At 44.2% G+C, this 20,934-nt stretch overlaps 1 protein-coding gene across 5 annotated transcripts in view; it reads left to right on the forward strand.

Moving 5' to 3' along the window:
• Positions 1 to 20,934, forward strand: part of Stox2 (storkhead box 2) — a 230,855-nt gene that overhangs the window by 154,804 nt on the left and 55,117 nt on the right. Inside the window, exon 1 of one of the 5 annotated variants that reach the window (XM_032918845.1) lies at positions 13,031 to 13,163. The exons of the other annotated variants lie outside the window; for them this stretch is intronic. The gene's annotated coding sequence lies outside the window, so the exon portion shown is untranslated. Of the gene's footprint in view, positions 1 to 13,030; positions 13,164 to 20,934 lie in introns of those variants that run through there. 5 annotated transcript variants of the gene reach the window in all.

The following is a 20,934-nucleotide window of genomic DNA, read 5'->3' on the forward strand; positions in this document are numbered from 1 at the left end:
CTGACTCTGGCTAGACCAGGAACCACTAAGGTAGAAATTTAGAACAGGCTGGCCTCTAACTCAGAGAGAGCTGCTGCCTTTTCCTCTGAAGCCATGGCATTAAAAGCATATGCCATTCCATGGAAGTATAAGATATTTCTTGAATGCCGCAGTGAGGAGACTGGGCATCTAGTGATGAGTGAGGTGTTAAGTATATTTACGTGATATGGTTAAAGTGTTCACACAGTACCTTTTGCACAGAAAGCCATTGGCACATGGTGTGTAGAAGTAATGTTAACACCATTAAGTTTATATTCTATGTCAGAAAGCTATGGGAAAGAACATGTGGATGACATGTAAATCAATGGGTTGTGAATTTTCATTTGTACACTTTGCTTAGGGGATGTGTATGACATTTCTGTGGCAAGAGAACAATCCTGTTGACAGTTGCTATAGCGTGCTGCCTGCCAACCTATCTTACTCTTAAGCTATTAGATTGCATGTGTTGAACACTCTGTCCCCAACCCATTACAAAATATGGCTGGTCCTTGGGGTATTTAGTGCATCAGAAGTGTTTAAAACCATCAAAGATTGATAAGTAATTAGTCGTCATGCCTAATGTGTAAACAGCAGAGGGATCTTTGATTTGGGTTCAATGTAATTTTAATGCTAACAGCCCCTGAGATCAGCAGCCACCAGTTAAATCAACTTTGACACTTGGTGCAGACATGTCAACAAAGGCAAAATCCAATTGACTATTGATTGATCAACCACTTAATTTCCTTTCAGTTGAGACATTTGCAAAACACTTGTTTTATACAGGCATGGCATGTTCATGTGCAGGCCTTGTTTTGACCATGCTAAGGGGGAAAGATAAGAAAGACACTTGGGTCATTGAAGAACTCTTGTCACCCACCCGGTTGACCAGTTATCTGATGTCAGATATGTGACCCTTCTGGAATGGAAGAATCAGTCCAGACTCTGACCCTCCGGGAGACTCCTGTGGGGCTCGCATAACTCCTCTGGCCCGTTCTTTCTCTTAAAAACAAAATATGTTTCATGTTGTGTGATGTACTTTTGTAAACTGACTTCTCAGGCACTCTCAAGAGAGCTTAGAAGATATAGTTGTTTGCACAATTTGGGACAATTAATTGTTCTGATGTGACCCAGCAGAGGTGACCTTTGTAGAAGGACAAAGCCAGGGTCAGTTCACAGGGAACCCAGATACATAACACTTACAAAGATTTTGCTTATTGTGTGATTTTTTTAAATATATTTTTGTATGGTTTGAAATAAGGAGTTTCTCTTACTCTCTTTTTCCCCACCCATAAGAAAAAGGATCCTGTGTTGTGTATTGCTAGGAAGGCATCACTTACCATCGCATCAGCTTCTGAGCCTTTGAGTTCCAGCTACAACAGCAGTGTTTACCAGTGGTTTTCAACCTGTGGGTCTCCACCCCTTGGGGTGGTCACATGACCCCTTTCACAGGGTCGCTTAAGCCCATCGGAAATCATAGATATTTACATTGTGATTCATGACAGCAAAATTGCAGTTGCACTGTAGCCAATAAAAATAATACATAACACCACACTATTGTCGTGGATATCACCAGAACATGAGGAACTGTGTTAAAGGGTTGCAGTATTAGGAAGGTTGAGAACCACTGTTTTAGGATGTTGTCAGCTGTGAGAATGAGAGAAACCATGAGATTACAAATCTAAAATTCATTAATCCAGATGAAAGCAGAGACAGGAAGAAAATGCTGATCTTACGATAGTAAATCATTCAGCCACAATGACTGTAGGAGATTATATAATAAGGACTCTGTTTATAAATCTGACAGTGCAGGGAGTGAGGGATCCTTTCTAAAATAAATAAGTAGAGAAGCAGTTAAGGAAGATACACCCCCCAGGTCAGCCTTTGGCTTCCATTTGTGCGAGCACCTGCGAGTGCTTCTACACACACACACACACACACACACACACACACACACACACACACACACACACACACACACGCAGGCACGCACACACACTCTAGTACAGCACTGTACTATTTCAGATGCTAAGTTGTCTCAAATCCTCTCGAAGCCCATGTGCTGACACACAGACACAGACATGTAAGTGCATGTTCCTTTTAAAAAATGTTCTGAGTAGATACAGGAAGAGAGAGAAGGGAATCTTCCTAGGAAGCAGGGACTATGCGACAGAAAAGTTGCCAGTACTAAATCGAGGTATAATTACAGTTATAATTATTTTATCAGCTCAGCCTTACTGCTGAGCTGGCCTTTATACTCGTGGTGCACAGTGCAGGCTGAGCTGTCCACGGAATGTGTACCGTTCGCTTTTGTTGCTGGAACAGTTCATCCCTTGCTGGTAGCCAAGTCCTCCAAACTCTGCTGAATAGCGTATTCCAACACAACTTTAAGAATATATCATTAGTCATCATATATTTATTGAGTACACATTCAAGACACACGGGCGAAGATGTCCTCTGGGTATAAATTCTCTATTTGCGTCTGGGCACCTCAAGATTCCAAGTGATAAAGAATATTTGGAAGAATATATTTATTCAGCAAATTACGGACCTTCTCCCTATCACAAACCTATCTTTTATTCATTTAACAAATATTTATCTAATATCTACCATGGCCGGGCCTTGTGCTCAGTACTACATCATCAAAAAGGAGACTGCCACAGTTACACAGTGATGTATGATGTAATGCCATTGGTTTAGCATTCGGGTCTGTGCACATAAAAACACCACGTGGAGTTTGTACGTCACGTTTTGCAAATGTCAGAGCATTTAAAAAATCCGAGGAAGATCAACATCCACTTCGAGAGCACGATTGAGTCTGGCTCTGGAACCGAGTGCTGCTGCCTTTACCTCAAAGCTTTTGCTTCCTAGTAGGGAAAAAATATTAAAATCTCTCAGTAATTATTTTGACACAGTGGCTAGGCAGGCACCTTCTAGGAATACTTGCGCATGCTTTTACAGCTGTATATTTTCTTCCAACTGTGGAAAACATATGAGACTCGCACTTGTCGAATTTGGGTGACGGAGCTAGAAGAGGCGAGGGCGGACATCATGCCAGCATGCGTCATTCCGAGTCAAGGACCCGCGCTACAGTCGTTCACCACCGAGAAGGCAGAGAAACAGGCTGATAGATTATTGATCATCATTGATTCATTTGGTTGGCTTTGTGGCGATAAGCCGCTTTGTCCTTCAGACCTTCTGGATCTTTCTCAGGTCGCCTCCATATAGGAGCAAAGCTCAGCTGTGCTGTCCGGGTCGGTATCGATGTCTGGAGGTAACATTTGTGTATGAGAGACTTAGCCTTTCTCCAGGGGAACAAGTTTTTGTAAAAAACAAAACAATTCCATTTTCTGGGGGGAGGGTGGGATTGCACGTGTCTCGAAGCACGGGCAATTCCATTTAGCGTGCTATACTGCAAGATTGTTTTACATTCTTGAAACCAAAGCACACCATTCTAGTGGAGACAAAGGACACTTGTCATGTAGGCTCTGACTAAGGCGTTGCTTGGCCCCATTCAGAGCACACTTTTATCCTCAGCGTGCTTCGATAGGACACGCCATTTTCTCTTTTCTTGTTAAAAAATATAGTCTTCTTATCACCCTGCAAAAAAAATTCCCTCAAACTCTTAAAAACAAAAAAAAAAAAACAAAAAAAAAAAAAACAAAACCAACTTCAGTCACGAAATGCTCAGTGTTCTAAATCCAAATAAAACAATTTTGAATGTAGCCGCACAGCTCCCATAGGACTATGGCATTTTAAATGGTTGATTTTCAAACATTTCCCATGTAAATGGGTGCTTGGGGTTGGCAGTTTGGGGGAGAACCAGCTACACTTTCCTAGACATAGCCAGTCTCGGTCTTAAACAATGGAATACACGGTATTGGTGGGATCCAAGCCCACACACAGGTTTAATGGTTTCAGATGGCTGTTTAGTCTTTGGTGTTTGTGCTTGTTGCTCTTCTTGTTACTCTGACCAATTGCCTGACACAATCATCTTACAGGAGGTGAGGCTCACTCTGGTTCACAGTTAAGAGTCCATAGCATACCATGGTGGGAAGGCGTGATGGCTTGTTTCAGGGAGGTGGGGACGTACAGCTGTGGCTTTTCCCATCTTGGTAGATCAAGAGGCAGACAGGATCGAAAAGAAATAGGTCAACCCCCATTGTCGTTCTTTTGTAGCTTTCGTCCATCAGCTAGGCCCTCCTCCCAAAGGTACCATAACCTTCCAAAACAGCTCCACCCACTGGGGACCAAATGTTCAAACACTGCAGCCTATGGTGGGAGAGGAGGTCCACGTTCAAAATCATAGCAGCATAGTAAAAGAGTGGTTAAAAGCCTGGACTCAGACGGACTCAGAGGCTGGTCCTCCATCTAGCCGTCATTTACTGCGTCGCTGACTTAAATGACATCATTTCTCCTAACTTCAGTTTTCTCACTTGTTGACCGCCATTGTGGTAACTTCCCCAGTGAAGAATAAATGCGATTTTGTGTCCAAAAAGTGCTGGCTCGTAGGAGGACTCTACCATGAGTAACCCTTAAAGGATCGGTTTCAGTGTTTCCTGGCTTGATTGTTGAGGGGAGTGGCCTTGCGCTTGTATCTCAGAAAACACTCAGCCCCAGGTCTGCCCTGTGTGGGCTCCTTGGTTAGGGACAGAGCTCTGCTCTTCTCTGCTCTGTCAGCTTTGGTTTTTCTGTCCTTCTGTTGCTCTGTCTGTAAAGAGCACATGAGATATTTTGTGAGGATAAAAAGTAATAACTGCTTTACTGTTCAGTTTTCAATAAATGCTATCCCTCCTACCTCTGTGCTGCCTACCCTCCTCCCCCTTTCTCCCCTCCTCCACTTTCTTTCTGATCTGGCTTTTTAGTTTCCTGGCTTGGTAGGCCTTTTCTGCTTTCTTGTCACTCTGGTGTTTCCGTAGTCTTCAGAGCGTAGTGGTCCTAGCCTGTGTCCCTGTGCAGGTTAACTGTGGTAATATTAGTATGTGCAGAGCTGTCGTGTTTGTTCTGTTTTGAGCACTCATACTCAGGAGATTCTAGGGGGAGAGGTGATTGGCAGGTATGTGGAGTCTGATTTCTTTTCAAAATTGAGAAGCCAATAAATTATTTTGAAGGCACACGTAAGTTATTTGCCCTTGAACCAATAAAGAACGTTTCCTTTCTCTTTCCCTCTCTCTTCCACTTTGCTACTTGAAACAGGGCTTCACTCTACAGCCTGGGGCAGCTCTCTGGCCACATTCCACTTCTGTGCCCCCAGCTCTGGGATTGTGGGCATGTGCCACCATGCCTAGCCCATACATAGTCTTTTAAAATTGGCAGATGGGATATTTTCTAATTTACCTTTCTGTTACTGTTAGTTCAAGACAGTTTTGGGGATAATCACTAGATAAGGGTCCACTGTCTTGAGGCTGTTGGTTTAGTGACTCTGTAGCCTCTGGACAAGCTATCAACATTTAATAGCTTTAAAAAGCTTTAAGCTTTATGCTTAAGACTGATACAATGAGGGCTGGCTCACAGGGCTGCTGCTGGGATTAGAGCTAGCGGAAGTGAAGTGGTAACTCTGGTCCTTAGACTGTACTCAGCAACCACAAGGCATCTTTTCTTCTCTTTGTCCCCAAAGGAGCCATTGCTGAAACCATAGTGGTAATTCTGGGAGGTCATGAACACAGAATCAAGTGCAAACTGAAGTTCTACGCCGTGATGTTATCGTGGTTCTGTGAAAACATTTAAGTGTTTTCATGGAGGACGTAAAGTTGCTGGTATCAGAGTCAGAGTGAGACACTTCACAACCGCCCTTAAGACCTGACGACCAGGTAAAATAGGAAAAGGAAGATACGAAGTGGAAGGAGAGGAAGAGGAGTGCCCAGAGGTGAATCAACGGAGCTGGGAATCGGGCTTAGTGGCTGAGTGCCTGCCTAGCATGCACGAGGGTGTGGGTTTGGTCCCACACAGGAAATGGAACTCAAGTTACAAGACTAAGGAGGCAAGTTCCTAAGTCCACACAAGCAGGTTTTTAATCAGTCACGCCACTGATGCCAGACACAAATTCAGGAGTATTTCCCATCTATCCTTTTGATTTTGCTTCAGTTGAAAACTATGAAAATCCCAATATTCGAGTATGGGAACTTCTGTACTTTCTTAATTTTAGTACCAGTATATTTCAGGTTCTTTAGAAGACTCTGTTAATGATATTTTCTTACAGAGTGACTTGTCACAGACTGGCCGCCATACACTTTGTACAGGGTGCTTCTCGCTTCCACATATAGCTTTGTTTGGTTCAGCATTCATGTCCCACGTCACCGTGCCACCTCTGTCCACCTCTCATGGTGTGCCTCCAAAGTTTAAGGCCTCCTTTAGCATCAAAAGATTTTCACTTCAGTCAGAACTCACCATCACACGGTGTTTTTATTCTGTTTGATTAATGTGATACATATATTGCACTCTTCCAACATTATGCTGTGTCCTAGGGAAACCGATACTCAGTTTTTATTCATGCAGATTCAGACCTCTGCTTTCTCATCCATCTACTCATCCATCATCCATCATCCATCCATCCATCCATCCATTCATCCATCCACCTATCATCCATCCATCCCTCATCCATCCATCCATCCTCCCACCCATCCATTCACCCATCACCATCCATCCATCCATCCATCCCTCCACCCACCCACCCATCCATCATCCATCCATCCATCCATCAATCCATCCATCCATCCATTCATCCATCCACCCATCATCCATCCATCCATCCGTTTCATTCAGCTTGTGTTCATGGAGACTTACTATGTATCTGGCAGTGGTGTAAAGGAGGAAGTTATTTGAGGGCACCCTCTTGTTGGCAAAGTGGAAATGGTGCTTGCCTTCACAGGCTGGCAGTGTCACTGGGGTGGGGGTGCAGAGAGAGGGGAGCACTTGACTAGAACTCCTCAAGAGCTTGTAGGCCCAGTTGGTGACAGGCACTCTGAAGTACAGAAGGGGATGTTATGGACCCACAGAGCACACGAAACCTTGCACCCCAGGAGCTTATGATGTGTAGCAGGACCACCCAGACAACACAGGGCAACATCGGTGTCCTAGGAGAGGAGGTTCTTGAAGCCCAAGATTGACGATGGAGGCTCAGAGTCCTTCAAGGGAGTCTGGGCCGAGGAAGAGGAAATGGCTCTGAAGTGCTCCACTTGGAGCTGTGAGCTGAGGTCACAGTTTGAAGCCATGCTGAAAAGGTGCCTGCTTCCCTAGAAGAGAAGGGCATAGGCAGTGAAGGTCTTCATTCTGTGGCAGGGTCACAGGTAGCATCGGGGAACTTGTTCATCTGCACAGGGAGGAACAGGGGTAAAAAGAAAGAGACATAAGAAAAGAAACTGGCCATTGCCTCCTCACAGAGCTCCTCACTCATAATTTGGAGGAGGAAATCCACTTTGCAGTGCTAAAAAAACAAGGCAGTTACTGTCCCTGGTGCTTTCTGAGAGCCCTTCTAAGTCCTCACACATTATTACAACAGTTTAGTTTTCTGTGGGATATACAACACTTTTTACTCAGAACTTCACCATACAGAAAGACTGTATGAGTTTTCTCTAAAGACAGAAGCAAGTGAATGTCACAGAATCTACTACGGCTGGGGAGGATCGGCGTTCTGACAGTGGTCTTAGGAGAGAGAGAATGCCGGGTGTACCTTAAAGACCGGAATACCGCATGTTTTGCCTGTTACCCAACATTTAGAGTATCCCCTTAAAAACAAAAACAAAAGAGAACCCCTCTACCCAAACCATTTTTTACTAATGTTATTTTTATTCCTGAAGTTCTTGAGTTTAGAGTTTTAAATTAATGGCTTTGAATCACGTATGATCACATTTAAAGGCATGTACAAATCTCATCCATCTATATTAGGTTTCTCTTCACCAGGGTAATTTAGTTGAGAATTTTTCATTAAATAATATTTTCATTGACAAAATGAGGAGGGCTCTTAAAATTGTCAGGCTGACTCAAGTAAATGGAAAAGAATTTTAAGAGCTGTAGTGTAGGAAGAAGATTCATCTTTCTACATCCGTAGTCTTAAAAAAAAAACCATGTTAGTGGCTTTGTGATTTTGGGGCTTTATGAACATAAAGGGTCAAATTACTAGCGGGAGATGCTGGGTCACCCATCTGTCTCACTACAGGACAGGAGCCTTACATCTGTTGGCAGTGAGGCACAGCCTCTGAGAAGGTGAAGCATGGAGCTTTCTCCAGATTGGTTTCACCATGAAACATCCTTTTTAAAAAAGAAGTATTTTATGGAACTACTTAAATTAAAAAAGAAAAAAAGTCACAAGTGTTTTGTCTTTATGCGTGTGTGCGTTGGTGCATACACCTGTGTGTGAACACACATGCAGTACCTGGAAAAGCCAGAAGAAAGCACTGGATCCCCTGGAACTGGTATTGAAGATTGGGAGCCTGTAGGTGCTGGAATTGAGCACAGGTCATCTGCAAGAGCAATGACCAATTCTAACCACTGGGCTGTTTCTCCAGTCTGTGGAACCATTTTTGTTTGAGGAACTTACTCAGGAAATGTACTCTTTTCTGAAACAGGTTGGGAAAAGTGGGGTGCTGGGTATCTTCTAACCCCATACTTTTACTCTTGTGTCTTTGCGTTTTAACTATCTACTTAACAACCATCATTTCCCGTCACTGGAGGCTTTGGAGAGAAAGACCTGTGTACAGAGAAGAACCTGTCTCTTGCTTGTGTGGTATCTCACTGGCAATCCTGGGCTCTCACTAATCACAGTAGGAATGATAGTTAACTGAGTTGATCCCCCACCCCCAACCCCACACATGCGATTTTTGAGCTAAGCATTTTTATTCCGGCATTTTGCATACAAGAAAACCCATACACTTGGGATTTAGAAGTTGATCAAATTAACACGGCTGGTATATGCAGGAGAGACAGAAGTTCTCACCGAATGTTCACTAATGGACTCCTGAAGTTTGCTCTGCTCTTGCACAAGGAACTCTTGCAAAGTCTAGCTAGACTTTTTATTTCCCTAAGAGGTCCTTGGATAGAGTTTTCGTTTTCACAGAATCCTACTGAGTTCCTGGTTCCCAATTTCAATTCTGCTTGACATCCCCAAGTCAACCTGGTATAACCAGTCCAGAGTGAAACTGTCCTTTACCTGGTGGGAAGGTAGTTGTGTTAGAGCAATGGTTCTCAAGGTAGAACCATCTCAAGGTGGATCATGGCCCCTTCACCAAACCTCTGTTTCTAAAAATGTTTACATTACAGTTCATGACAATAGCAAAATTACAGTTATGAAGTAGCAACAAAAACCATTTTATGGTTGGGGGTCACCACAACATGAGGAACTGTATTAAAGGGTCACAGCATTAAGAAGGTTGAGAGCCACTGTGGTGGAGAAATGTCTGCAAAGCATTTTTATGATTTCTTTGGGTGGGGGGAGCTGAGGAAGAAAGCACATAGATAAGAAGACATAAAGACTTGAATCCAAATCTCCAACACCTACATCAAAAGCTTCAGCATTGAGAGGGGAGATAAGTCCAGAGAGCTTGCTGGTCAGTCCAGTCACAACGGCAAGCTCGTGAGACAGGGAGGGACCCGTTCTTGAGGAAATAAGACAAAGGAGAATAGAAGCCACGCATAATAACACACACACCACATACACCACACACACACACACACATACACATACCACACACACACACATATATACACACAGCGCACATACACACAGCACACACACACCACACACACTCCACACATATACACTCACACATACACACCACACACACTCCACACATATACACTCACACACACACCACACTCACACACACACAGACACACACACAGACACACACACATACACACACACTCCCAGCTCACACCTTACTTTAAAAGAAACCTAAATTCCAGAGGCTTGCCATCTGTGTCTTCTCCTTCGATGTTTTATTTTCTTGCAACACAGGTAACGCTATAAATCCAATGGGTACCAGCACACAGCTCATCTAGATCTGTTGTTGACCTATGGTCGCATTGGTGGGCTCTTTCTCGTCATCTCTCTAATGTCTGTCCCTCTAGATAGCAGTTCCAAACTTCATCAATGCCCACCCATGGTTCAGTGGTAATATCCTGAGGATAAGGACATTACTTAACATAGTGAAACCACGAACAACCCAAGGCAGAAAGTAAATCTTGTCCTAATACCTGTAAGCCACTATGAAGTCCAAATAGAAAATTTCCTGTTATCCCAATATCCTCTAGTTAAGCTCTGGGGTTCTCTATTGTATTCACTTGCATGTTGATAATCTTTTAATGGCAAACTCCCATTTCCCGTTTGTGTTTTGTTATGCTGACCTTTTGGACATAACATCTCAGCCGTTTCACAGGATACCCCCGCAGTTTGTGATTATTTCACGGTTAGGCTTAGAATAAACACTTCATGGTAAGATACCATGAAGACCGCACTACGCAGGTTTTGGTGCATGGCTTGGGAAGGCTGGGGAGGCTCTTTGTTCCCCGGTGGTGACTGAGTGCCATCATTCGATGCTGCTGCTGCTGGCCTGCTTTCTCCATTCCTTCCCCTTTGGTATAAAATGGAAATCTGTGGACGTCGTGAGATTGTAAAATGGCTTGTTCTCTGACCGTCTTTCACCTCAGGCTTTAACCGTTCGTTCGTCCATGGGTGATTCCCACCTAAGTTGCACCCACTACAATGTTGGCCACTCTGGTGGGACGATTTGGGGCGATTTAACCGCAGTTTTATCTAAAGTTGGGAATTGCTCTTGGTTTGTTTTTTAATGGGCCATCCATTTCAGCACAGCCCATGATGTCTTGTTTATTTTTACACCACAACAGAGTTACGGGTTCTTTTTATTTCAAGATGCCACGTCTTTTGAGGGAATCCTGTATAGTCTCTTCACAGGCATAGAAACCCTCTCCCGTTGGTCCTGCAAGATCTTTTTCTTTCCTTGCTTTTAGCTTTGGTACATAGAGTCCCAGGTTCACTTACATTCTTTCAGTATTTCCGTCCTATGTATGAGAATCAGTCATTTCTCAGAGAACGAATATCTGATTTCTTGTAGTAGAGATTATTATAGATGGTGAGTGCTATGTTCATCCTGACTGGGGTCCTTTTACTTGAGGGTTTTCAGGGGACAGAGCTGGTCATATATGTGAACATAGACACCAGTGCTCCTAGGATTTAGAGATAAATCTGGACTCTACAGGCCTCTCCTCCCCCGATCTGTAGTCCTTCCCCACAAAGTGTTTACTAACTTTCTGTGCTTCACCATACACATGGAGTTCTCTCCCAAGCACCGCGCCCACACCGCCACCCCTGGTCGGTGTCTCCACTTGTATTATTTAAAGTTATCGTCCCCTCTCAGCCATCTGCTCTCCCAGCTTCCAAAATTATTTGACGGCTTCATCTGCTTTCGTCTTCTCCTTTGTTTTCTTCTCCCTTTAAAATCCCTCACACAGTCATCCGGGTGGGAGTTGGGAGGCTCTGTTTGCACTCTTCCGTGGTTAACTGAGAAACCCATCCCACGTGCTCCTTCTGTCAGCTCCGAGAACGGGGTGCCTGGAAGGAGGAAAACAGCCTTCACCTTGCTAAGATGGCTCCAGCCGTTATCTCTGCCTCCATCTCCCATCCTGCGTTCCTCCCTTACTCTTTCCAGAGGACAAAGTAGATGCTCTGCTCCTACAGTGTCCTTGACCTCTGACGCTCTCAGTGGGCGGGGCTTCTTCCTTTGGTACTCGGAAGTGGATCTTCAGGGAAGCGGGCAGATCTGCGGAGGGTACAGCCACCCTGACTGATTAGATATTTATTTGGTGTTACTCGGGGCCCACACATCTGACCATTGTGGATTATTTCGCTTGGAGAGAAATGATCTGCTCAACCGTGGAGGAAGCAGAACCCAAGCCACTGTTCCCAGGCCATTTTTGCTCTCCGGCTTTTCTCATTTGATTCAGAACGGTGCAGCCTTTCCTCACTTGCAGTAACACTTGCCCCTTCCTAGCTTCCATGCCTCTGTCTCTGCGTAGTCACCCTGCTCAGAGCTAACTGTGTTGGCGACGGGCTCAGATACCTTCACATTTAAGATGTTTGCCTTCAAAGATGCCTTTGGTGTCATCCCCAGTGACAAAGGTTTGGCTAAGGACGGACGCAGAGGGAATCTTCAAGAAAGACGATTGAAGGGAGGAGCCATCATCCTCGAAGCAGTTTGGAATGCTGGGTGTATTTCTCTTTGCTTTGGTAAACAAAAGCTGGCATTTCTTTCCACGGGTTCTCAGCTGCGGGGCTGCAGCCTTGGTAGAGCTTGGTGGTCAAATGGAACCCATGTGGCCGGTTGCCAGCATGGTGATTTTTGCCAGAATTTCTCTTAGCACTTGCCACACTGGCAGTCCCCCCTCCCCCACCCTTGGATTCTCTCTGTGCTTGTTTGTTTGTTTGTTTATTTATTTATTTATTTATTTATTTATTTACTCTGCTCCCATCATGGAATTCTGGGTAAAGCTGTTTTGAATCAGAACCATGTTAAATAACAACATTTAAGAGAACGTTTCGACCAAGAACGATGCAAATATTGCAACATGAATAATTGGCTTCAAATGACATCAAATTGGCTTACAGATTTCAAAACAGGAAGAATGTCGTTAGCGATGTTCATGGTTTGGTTTTGCTTTGCTGCACGTTACGTTTAGCGACAAATTCCATCTGGCTACAGCTACATGCAGTCTCTCCATTGATTGGTTATATTGGGACTTCATGGGAGTGTCCTTCAGTTAGCTTTTCCCAGCATTTTTTAAAGCTCCATTGAAGAAAAAAGGTGGGGAGGGAGGGAGAAAGGAGAAGGACCCTGCATTGTTTCAATTTGCGTCCAACATGCAAAACATAGTTCTAAAATTTTAATTAGCTAAGTGAGCGGTGAAAAGAAAAAGTAATATAACAAGCCTCGGTGAGCAGCTGGGATGTGTTGCCATGACAACAAGTTCAGCAGGCTGCCAGCGAGCATGTCAATGGGTAAGATTGGGAGAGGGCTTTGAAACAGTGCCTGCTAGCCACAATGTGATTGGTCACGCCTCTGTTGTCTTTGTGTGAACCGGTGGATGCTGGGTAAGACCTAGAGTGAATGCTCAGCTTGTCTCAAGGCTGCAATGAGGTAATGCTTCTGAATCTTTGGGGATTATGAGCTCCTGCCTCCAAAAGACTGCAGTTCAGAGTGCTTTCCTTTCTCCTTGCGTTAATTACCGACTGTAACACGTGAGGAAGTTTTACAGCTGCCTTTATTTGTTCTTTTATATGTGCTTGCGTGTATTACAGATAACACGTGCAGACGTGGCATATAGAATCTCAAGCGTATTCTAAAAAAAGAGAGATGACCCTTCATCATATTCATTCTGCACGGAGCTAGCGCTCGTTTGATTTCTGGCATCCGTGACAATATCTCTTGGTGGATAAATGATATATTAAAGTGCATTTGTGTTGGGTCTGGAGACGATTTTGGCATTGATTACTTTTTAAGGTCTTTGGTATGATTAGTGTTCATGGTAGCCATGAGGGGGCTGCAGAAAATGCCAGCCTCGCTTCACCAGTGGGCTCAGCTCGTTTTTTGATTCCTCGAGATCGGCCAGTTTATAGCCTGATAATTATCCCACAGGGTTTTCATTAATTGACCAGACTATCTGACTGCTTCAGAAGGATCTACTGAATAATGCTTTGACCGTTCAAACCCGAATCTAAAAAGGGAAACCGTGTTTACAGATGGCAGAGAGCGAGGGCTTGGATGGGTGGTTTGTGAAACATGGAATGGCTGGTGACAGACACAGGAGCCAAACCCCTAAGCCCCGACCCTGGTTCTCTGTGACACCATGACTCAGATCCTCTCCAGGATCTGCTCGGGTAGTCTGGGAGCATTTGGTCAGATCTGTTGGTTGTAAACTGGTGCCCTATGACGGTCAGGGCAGCATCTACATCGGTGGTGTCCCTAGCTAGTGGGGGGAGCTGTGCTGGATGATCAGGTCCAGCCTAGCTCCAGTAGGAAGTGTGTGAGGCAGCATTTGGGCCGAGCTGCTGTTTTGACATCTTGTTGTATTTACCTGAAACACTGTTTATAAAAAAAAAAGATGTAAGCCTTTAAACAAATAAACAGAATAAAACCACCACCACAGCAACAAGGAATGGCTTTTTCTGTCTGGTGAACTCTGCCAGACCCAGCTTTATCTGAGGTCGGGCCTCAGGCGTGTCTTGGAAGCTAGTTGATTATCCAGCAGGACCGTCACCTCAGTAAAGTCAAAGCCATAAGCAGTCGGTTCTGTTGTGCATCGCACTGCCCCTCGATTCATTAAAAACTTTAAAGCCTTTGATCTTCACTCTGTCTATATGTCTTTGAAAATACTGACCTCCCTCAAGAGAAGTAGAGGGAATGTCGTAACTGGCTTTTCAAATAATTAATTCAAAATACTGTGGCAAGAGTACCATCTTGCGATGTGACTTTTCCCAACGTGATGGTTCTCTCCAGTGGTGCAGATACTGGACCCAGACAGCAGGTCCTTAGACGAGTCGTGGAGAGGCCCTTGAGCTATGCAGGCTCCAAGTCCTTTGTCTGAAACGAAGCAGAATGCAGGGCTCTCCAGAGGTAAAATCCACCTGTTGGCAAGACTGGCACTTCTTCATGATAAACACATTAATGTTCTGTCGCCTGCCTTTCCCTGGGGAGAGGACAGTTGCAGTTCCAATCTCAGGCAAGCTTTGCCTATTTAAACACTCTCGAGGTTCGTTAATAATTCAGAGTTTACATACGATTGGATCCTATGTAATACACACTCCAGTGAGTAGCGACATGATTTTCCTTAACTTTCGCCACGGTGCACGGTCTCTTTTGCTTTAAGCTTGAGGAGTAATCTGTATTTATCATCACAAGTAGGTGTGTCCTATTTTGTACTATAGGCTGTCTTGTTTTCCTTAATCAACTGACAAAATTCAAATATTTGATATTTGTATGACTGGTGGGTCCCATTGGATTTAGAAAAAAAATCTTCATTACACCGGCCGCCTGGCACTTTTAAGATATGCAAAGTTAATATAGTAAAGGCAGAGTGAAGTGAAAGGCTAGGAAACTGTGTTGCTCAAACTGCATTTTGCAAGGTTCTTAACTATTTTGAAAACCCTCCTCAGGAGGAGTTACTGCAAGTTCCAACTGGTGTGAGCCATTGTGACAGGTTCCACAATGAGTGACTTGTGATTGATGTGAAGCCCGGTGCCTGGAGATGAATCAGTCATGAAGGCGGTATGGCTGTGTTCCTACTTTACCACTAATATTACCAAGTGAACCAAGTAGCTTAGCGCGGGGCTTCGCTCAGAAATAATGTGTGCTTGTTAATGCTTCTGCTCTGCAAAGTCTCCCCAAACATGATCCTCCAGGGCTGTCTAGAGAGGAAAAAGAATGTGACTGTAGATAATTTGAGTCGTTCAAGACGAAAAATGCCTTTCACGACAAATTCCCCATTAGAAACAAGTCTCAGCCCTTGCCCTGTGTTTACAAAAGGGCTTTAGTTGTAATAGTTGATGCTTTTTGGAAAATGCAAAAGTTAAAAAAGAGAGTTAAAGAATAAACATGAGGAACCTGGAAGGCAGAATGTCAAGAGAATTAAAGATTTGGGGGCAGACAAAACACTAATTCTGAGGTTTTTGGGTGTAGCGACTTGTTTATAGATTGATATTTCCACAATCTCTCCTCCTCCTCCTCCTCCCCTCCTCCTCTACCCTCCTCCTTTTCCCCCTCCTCCCCATTCCCCTCTTCTTCCTCCTCCCCCTCCTCCTTTCCCCCCTCCTCCCCATTCTCCTCTTCCTCCTCCTCCCCCCTCTTCCTTCTTCCTCCTCCTCATCCCCCTCATCCTCCCCTTCCTCCTCCTTCTCCCCCTCCCTCCTGCTGCTGCTGCTGCTGCTATTACTACTACCACTCCTCTTCCTCCTTCTCCTTCAGTCACCACCCTAGGTGTGGGCAAGGGACTTGGGGGCAGAGTGCCCACCTAAGTCATCCCTGTACAGTCAGTTCCTTTACGTGACATTGGTAGGCAGTAGAGAGTGGCTGTCGCCCCTCCTGAGAAAATCATGTTGGTTTTTATGTGGACTTTTATTGTGACACCCAAAGGTGACATTTGGGAACTTTATTCGCAAAATGTATTTTTGATTGTTTGTGTGTTCCATTTTTATTATGTAGTTCAAACTTGCAATCCTCCTGCTTCAGCCTTTCAGGTGCTGAACTATAGTCCTATGGCATCATGCATGGAAAGAAAATAATTTATAAGTGACATTGATTATCACCATAAGAGGGTCTGTATCTGTGTTGCTAAGATATTTCTGCTATGCTATAAACAAACTTGTCTTGCGCCAATCCAGAGTCCTAATCATTGAAATAGGAGCTAGTTTGAACGGCCTGATTTGTTTGTCAAGGAGGGATGTTTTTGTTACTGTTTTTGTTGTTGGATGAATGACCTGAAAAGCACACTTGGAGGAGAACTTGATTAGAGAATGGATTTTGCAAGTGGCTGCATTCTTTTTAAGTTGGGCTTCTAGTCAATATTCAGTTGTTCTGTTTGGAAAGAACCCCATGACCTAGAATCTCCTTAAGTGTGGTATATTTTACATATTTAAGTGGTTTCCATGTGTCCTGTGGTTGACTTCTGCATTTCATTGGCAGGCTGGTGTCTCTGTCCAGTACCCCCAGGCCTTCCACATTTTCACCCCAATATCCTCTAGCGATGGGTTCTTTGGAGGGTTCCCTCGTGGAGGTGAGGTGTCGCACATCGCTTCTAACTAGTCATGGATTCCAAAGTAGGGGTTGGAGAAATGGCTCTGCAGTGTAGAGCACTGGCCGTTCCTCAAGAGGACCCAGGTTCGATTTCCAGCTTCCACACGGCAGCTCACAACTGTCTGAAGCTCCAGTTCCAGAGGATCCAAATGCACATGAAATAAAAATAAATACAAGATATATAAGTGAGACAAATTACATAGATGACTAGATTAAAAAGAGGAAGACATTAAGGTCTCAAAACAAAAGCCTGGAACTAAGACTAGATGCTACTAGGATGGCAAGATTGTTCAGTGACTAAAGTCATCTGCTAACAAGCCTTGTGACCAGTTTGATTTCTGGGACCACATGGTAGGAGACGGGTACTCTGTTCTCCATTCATGTGCTGTAGTGCACACGCACATGTACACGCACGTGAATACACAACACACACACTCACAAATAAATAAACTAATTAATTGTAACAAAATGGAAAATAGTTGTCTTCATCTCTAACAACTTACTTAAGTGAGTTTGTCAACAAAGGAGGTGACCCAGGATACAGTAAGTCTGTCCTAACCCCCCAAGCACTTTTGAGAGATGCTCACAAAAGCTAATCATTCTTTGTGAAACTCCAATGGGCAACTTTTCCTCTTGCTGTAACTCTGTCGGTATTGTAGTGATATGGCCACCTTCCTTTAAACTGTTGGTTAACTGTGCCACTAGAGTTGGACAGGGCACCTGGATTGCCTAGATTTCATCCATAATGTGACACTAGTGTTATGAACATCATAAACGTGTTCTGAGTAGCAAATGGCACAAGTAGAGCCCCTTGAGCGATGCTTGGTTTACACTGACACTCACTTCAGGACAGTTGTTAGCAGGGGTTGGGGAGGAGGAATAACAGAGGTCCTGGGTAGGGATGACAAGAGGGAGGGTATGTGGTTAGAGGTGGTGAGGGATCATGGATGTATCGGGAACCATAAGGATAAAGGAAGAAAGGGAGAGGAGACATTAGAACATACACTGTCAACCCAGGGGTTGGGGTTTACCTCAGTTATATGCTTGGCTTTCAAGATATACATGACCTAACGGCACTGGGGGTGCGCCTAACTCATAGTGCCATATGAGTAAACCATTCTGTATGAGACTCAACATAAACTGAATGATACTGAACATGCTCCCAACTCGCGATGCTGTAAACATACATACAGTGCTGTAAATAGGTATGTTTGCTTACACTAGTACACACCTGCATAAAATTGTAAGAAGTGGGAACACTAGGAGAAAAAATGGTTAGAATTTATAGCAGATTAAAAAATACCATTCTGGGATTAGGAAAGAGACAGGGGCTGGAGAGATGGCTCAGTCAGTAAAGGCGCTCATTGCCTAAGCATGAGGACTGAGTTCATTTCCCCAGAACCCACAAGCAAAACGGCGTGCACAGAGTGACTGTGGTTCCAGAGCACAGAGTGACTGTGGTTCCACACTGGGGAGTGGGGACAGGATGGTACCTCCCACTTCCTGTCAGCCAGTCTAATCACCAGGCCCAGATTCAGTTAAGAGACCATGTCTCAAAAATAAGGTGGTGATTGAGGAAGACACTCAGTGCTGACCTCTGGTCTCCACATTCATGTACGCATATGTGTGCATGTCCACACACACACATGTGCACTCATATACCTGTACTACCCACATAAATGTACCATACGCCTAAGTCAAAGAAAATATATGGAAATATTAAGCTTATAAACTTAAACCAATGATGTTTTAATGCTAATTTTAAAAAAGTGAATAATGACGATCTTTCTTTCTTCCTTCCTTCCTTCCTTCCTTCCTTCCTTCCTTCCTTCCATTTTTGTCTTTCTTTCTTGTTGGTCTTTTTGTCTGGGCTTTACTATGTAGCTCTGGCTAGCCTGGAATTCTGTTAGACCAGGGTGGCCTCAAATTCATAGAGATCCTCCTGCCTCTGACTCTCACGTAGGCTCTAAAGACATGTCCTCCATCCCTGGTGAAAGGTACCCTGACCTTTTTTAAGTAGGAGACGATAAAAGAAGAAATACAAAGTAAGATGTGCTTGAGAAATAAATTAATACACACTAAAATTGTTTTCTCCAAACCAAAAAGGAGTTGGAAAGAAAATGTCAATGCCCTTTGCTAATGAAAGGCTATCAGGGATGAGTCAGTGCTTTCAAAAGTCTGGACACCATGGTAGAGCTAGTGTATGGGTTCAGGTTTGCACTGTAATGACCAAAGACTAACACCATCCCCTCACACTACATTAAAAGAAAGGGCATTTCATACATACAAAGAGAGAGAGAGAGAGGTGGGGGGGGGAGGGAGGATATAATGAAAGGCTTTTTTTGACACAGGGAACTTACCTTTATGGAAACTTTTGCTGTACGGCTCCTTTGCCCATTGGTGAGATAATTGTTCACACATCACACATTAATCTACAGGAATTTGGGATGTCCTAGCTTGGCTCCCAGGTGTCCAGCACAGGACAGCTCAGGAGACAGAAATCCTGCCACCCCTAGTTCAACAACCCTGGCGATGAAAAGATCAACTCCTTTTCCTGGAACACTTTGTGGCCCACGGCCAATTTATCAAAAAGATCTTCGTTACTATGGATACTTCTTGTTTTTGTTCTCCTTTCCTTCCTTCCTTCTTCCTTCCTTCCTTCCTTCCTTCCTTCCTTCCTTCCTTCCTTCCTTCCTTCATTCTTGTTTGTTGGAGAGTAGGCTGGCATAGAGGGGTAAAGTGCAGTGTACCCTGAGAAACTTGAACGCCCTCACATTTATAATGATGGAGCGTAGGTGACTAAACATTAGGCAAGGATGCTTTGGTTCTACCGTAGAGAAATAGGCTAGAGAATCCCGCTGGGGATAATGTCCTCCTTCATCAGCCTTTGTTCTGAAAACAAGTCTTTTATGAGGTGTGGAACTTTAAAGGGGGCAGTTTTGTTATTCCCGAGAGGACTGACTCCATTACTATAAAATAAGACTGTGGCAGACATGCTGATTTTGGAGAAGGTAACAGAAAAACTTACTAATGGGCACAGGCCATTGCGGTCTCCATCCATGTATGGGTCGCTTGAAATGACATTGAAAACTTGGAAAGACTTGCAAAGAAAGACTCCAAAGATAAAACTAGGAGAAGAAGAATGTCTGGAGAGGAAGAATGTCTGTATGATGCTTACCCATAGCATCTGTGGCTGGGCTTTACTCAGTATTTTCAAACATTTACCATGAGAATTCAGTGCTCTGTACCCATTCCTAACTCCTGTTAACCCTGGACTTGAAATGTGTAGGTCTGCAGCTCTTAGATGTTAAATTGATGTATCTGGGGTTGGGGAACTATTGACTGGTGACCATAGTTCTGATCAAGTCAAGGTTGCAGATCAATGGCAGTCACCTTGCAGAATTAAGTGCCAAATTGCACTTAGCCCAGTGAAAGTGTTTTCCATCCTGGCGTTGATTCTTGAGTTTCACCCATGACTCCTTTGTGCTGTGCTGTGCTGTGTGTGTAGTGAGTGAGTGTGTGTGTGTGTGTGTGTGTGTGTGTGTGTGTGGGGAGGGTGTGTGTGTGTGTGTGGTGAGGGTGTGTGTGTGTGTGTGTGAGGGTGTGTGTGGAGTGTGTGTGTGTGTGTGTGTGTGTGTGAGGGTGTGTGTGTGTATGTGTGTGAGGGTGTGTGGTGGTGTGTGTGGGGTGTGTGTGTGTGTGTGTGTGTGGGGCCATGTGGTTATGTGGATGAGTTGTGTGTATATATGGTATATGAGGGTGTATGTGTGTGTGAGTGAGGGATGTGTATGTTTGTGTATGTGGTATGAGGGTGTGGGTATGTATGAGGAATGTGTGAGGTGTGTGAGTGTGAAGGCATATGGGTATGTGGAGGAGTCGTGTGTGTGTATGTGGTGTATGAGGGGGTGTGTATGCTGTAAGTTATGAGTGTGAGGGGTGTGCATGTGAAGGATGTATGTAAGTGCTTGGTGTGTGAGCTGTGAGTGTGTGAGGGGTGTGTGTGTGTGATATGGTGTGGGAGCTCTGTGTGTTTGAGGGGCGTGTGTACATGTATACATGTGCACATACATTACACCCACCTTTCTCCTGACTTTGAATTAGAAATGAATTTTTGCTCACA

The sequence above is a fragment of the Rattus rattus genome, chromosome 13 (assembly GCF_011064425.1).
Source record: "Rattus rattus isolate New Zealand chromosome 13, Rrattus_CSIRO_v1, whole genome shotgun sequence".
In the NCBI taxonomy this organism is placed as follows: domain Eukaryota; kingdom Metazoa; phylum Chordata; class Mammalia; order Rodentia; family Muridae; genus Rattus; species Rattus rattus.